General features: G+C 43.9%; 1 non-coding gene across 1 annotated transcript; it reads left to right on the top strand.

Moving 5' to 3' along the window:
• The first annotated feature begins 1,790 nt into the window (after positions 1–1,790).
• On the top strand, positions 1,791–1,866 carry Trnav-cac (transfer RNA valine (anticodon CAC)). Its single transcript has one exon. It is a non-coding gene; the product is annotated as a tRNA-Val (tRNA).
• Positions 1,867–3,676: the final 1,810 nt, after the last annotated feature.

Genomic DNA, 3,676 nt, shown 5'->3' with positions numbered 1-3,676 from the left:
ATGGGATTTTCCCTGGAATTTTTGGTTCCCCAATAAAAGCCCACTCCCTGGCGTGTTCTCTCTCTCTCTCTCTCTCTCTCTCTCTCGTCTCTTCTGTAAACCTCACTACCACATTAGGTGGCTGGAGGCGGGAGCTAGGAGAAGCCATCCGGAGCTGGTTTTAAAGGTAATGACAAGTCTCTTTAATTTAAAGAGCAATTACTCATGAATCGAACCTTCTTTCATGAAGCCAGCGCTGGTTGCGTGGCAGAATGTATATCTGAAGAGCAGAAACACATAGTAGGTTTAAAAATGAATATTCTACCTACTCACTACTGTCTTTAGTGATTCTTCATTCAAGATAGGATATGTCTCCTGTTATGGGTTAGATATTCAGTGTCTCACAAAAGCTCATATGTGAGAAAATGCATGAAAGTTTAGAGGTGAAATGACTGGGTTATGAGAGTCTTAACCTAATCAGTGTATTAATCTCCTGATAGGGATTAACTGGGTGATAACTGCAGGCAGGTAGGGTGTGGTTGGAGAAGGTGGGTCATTGGGGGGGCATGCCTTTGACGTATATATTTTGTCCCTGGTGAGGGGAGTGTCTGTGTGTGTGTGTGTGTGTGTGTGTGTGTGTGTGTGTGTATGTGTTTCCTGATGTAATGTCCTGAGCTATTTTCTTCTGCCACACTATTCTGCCATGATATTCTGCCTCACCTTGGGCTCCAAAGAATGGAGTCAGCTGCCTATGGACTAAGACCTGTAAAACCATGAGTCTCCCAATAAACTTTTTCTTCTTAATTGTTTTTATCAGGTCTTTTGGTCACAGTAGAAAACAAACAAAACCCTGACCAAAAACATCTCCCTAAAACATCTTTATTCCAGGTAGGAGCTGAAGTTCACTGGATAAGCATGACCTGCATTCAAATGGATCCAAAATTCTGGTTGACGAAACAAGGGACATCCCTGCCCTGGGAGAACTGACTGTGCCTAACCTCATGCTGTCTTTTTCTTGGTCTTAGCCTCATGAGTCTTCCCCAGGCATACACACACACACACACACACACACACACACGTGAAAATAGATATATATTTTGGTTGCAGATGGACATAATACTTTTATTTTATTCATTTATTTTTATGTGGTGCCCCAGTCTTATGTTACAGGGAAATCTTCATTATGTCTCTTGGTCAGGCCTGGCATTTAGGAAGAGATGAAACAACTGGCTAGTGGCAGCTTCTGGGGAAAGTTGGAGTGTTTGAGATAGAACAGGGAAAGCTGTAATAACCAATGTACAAAATAAACACATTAAAGCCAAGTATAAGATGCTGACCAGAAACTGCCATGCTCAAGGCACACCTGCCTTGGTGGTTATTATGATTTAGATATGAAGTGTCCCCCAAAAGCTCATGTGTGAAACAATTTCAGAATGTTCAGAGTTGGATTATCCAATGATATGAATTAATTTGGCATTAACTGTAGGCAGGTAGGGTGTGACTGGAGGAGGTAGATTATTGGGGGTGTGACTTTGGGGTTTATATTTTGTCCATGGTGAGTGGAGCCCTCTCTTTCTGGCTCCTTCTTGTCATGTTCTGAGATGCTCTCTTCTGCCATGCCCTTCTGCCATGATGTTCTGCCTTACCTTGGGCCCAGAGCTATGGAGTTAGCAGACCATGGACTAAACTCTGAAACTATGAACCAAAATAAAATTTTCCTCCTTTAAAGTTGTTGTACTCAGGTATTTTGGTCACAGCAATGCAAAAGCTGATTAAAAAGTAGTCTTTGTGTAACTTTAAGAATCTTAGAGGGTGGGGATAAAGCTCAGTTGGTAGAGTGTTTGCCTCACATGCACAAGGCCCTGGGTTCAATCCCCAGCACCACCAAAAAGAAAAAAAAAAGAATCTTGTGTTTTTATAATGTCACTTTTCCATTAAGAGAGACATACACTACACTGAGAAGAGGGATGAAGAGGGCTAAAATTAATTTTCTGTAAAGACTCTGGAATTGCATTACATGTATAAAAACAATTTGCACACACAGAACATGTGGGACACACTGGCTTCAGCCTTTCTGCAGTGCATTTAACTTTGTCCCTGCTCACCTACCCACTGCCTCCCCAACAGCACTGGGGTAGTAAATAGAAGACTGGTATGTCCAAGTCAGCCTGCACCACTGCCAGCTTGTCTCTAATAGGCAGGGACTCAGCCATTCCTGCAAAGGGCCCAAGGGAAGAGTTCCTGAGTCTTTCATGTTCTTGGTTACCTTCCTCACTGCCCTCAGTGATTTAGATAGCATCTGATCTGACCATTTCCAGGGGTCGTGTAACTTCCAGAAAGGAGATGAGAGGGGAGGAGAAGAGAATGGACAAGCCCTGGAGCCTTACATATACTACAACCTTTGTTGATTCTTTTTTTGTGCCACGTGTTTTATATGTACCTAATTAAGTTATTGCCACAACATTGAGACAGGTACAGTTATTACCACTTGCAGATACAGCCAAGAGAAGTCAAATTAAATTGCCCTGTATCAGTATTTCTCAAATCTTTCAGTGCATCAGATTACAGAGTTCTGACTTAGTAGATCTGGAATGGACCAAGAGTGTGCATTTCAAACCAGATCCCAGGCAATGCTGGTGCTGTTGGTCCAGGACACATAGTTAGGAGATGAACATGCTGAGATTCAAACTTAGACCAGTCTCATCCGCATGCAAAGCTTATTCTAATATACCTTTGTGATCAGGACATCATGGACATGAACTTCAACTTGGAGCCTTTAGGGAAGCCTGTATTGTGGGAAGCACTTAGTTTTATATGGGTGTAGGGTAAAAGGAAGGACTCAGTTGTGGTAGTTGGAGGCACTGGGCCTACTGGATGTACCATATCCCATGGGGTTTGATGACCATTTCTAAGGAGTCCCCTGGTTCTTGCCCTAGTGATCTGTGGTTAGGTGAAAGGTTTACTTGTTCATTCATTCATCACTGACTTGTTCTCGGAGTTTACTGTGTGCCAGGATTGCAACAGGTGCTAGGGAGGACAAGATGCCCACAGTTCAGTGGGGAACAGATGGAGAGGGTTATCCTGTGTGTGACAGTGGGGCAACACACAGGGCAGGGCTCCTGGAATTGACACAACCTCTAGAGGGTCCCGCCACATTCCAGTCTATCTAATTTCTTCAAAATTAGAACTCCTTCCAGTTCTAATTTTGAAGAAAAACCTATCCAGGAATTTAGGAGGTGTTTCCCCAGAGTCAGAAACCACACAGTGATGTATACAGGAATAGTTCAATATACAGTATCATTACTTATAGGGGATTAGCTACGGAAAGGCAATCAAACAGAACTCTAAAGAATATCCTAGGGCTGAGAAAGAGTAGCTAGGGGAGAACTAAACTTGCCAGGGGATACCCTTCTCCCAGCCTGGAATTCTGACCTCTACAGAGCACGTGCCTGAAGCACCCCTACATGGTGGAGAGGCTGTCTGGTTTGCCCTGGGCCAGTTGTAGCAAGCAGGGAAAAGCAGGTGGAGCTAGCAGAATTCCAGGTTTCTTCATTCAGTACCAGCAGACTAAGGTGGGGTACTGGGAATCAGGGGCCAAAACCTGCAAGCCCTCCTGGGGTCGGGATAGGGGACAAAAGCCAGGAATCCAGCAAGGATAGGCAACAACACTACTTGGAGCCTGAGCAACAAGTTTTGC

The sequence above is a fragment of the Urocitellus parryii genome, chromosome 4, assembly GCF_045843805.1.
Source record: "Urocitellus parryii isolate mUroPar1 chromosome 4, mUroPar1.hap1, whole genome shotgun sequence".
NCBI lineage: Eukaryota > Metazoa > Chordata > Mammalia > Rodentia > Sciuridae > Urocitellus > Urocitellus parryii.
This window is presented reverse-complemented; position numbering and strand designations above follow the sequence as displayed.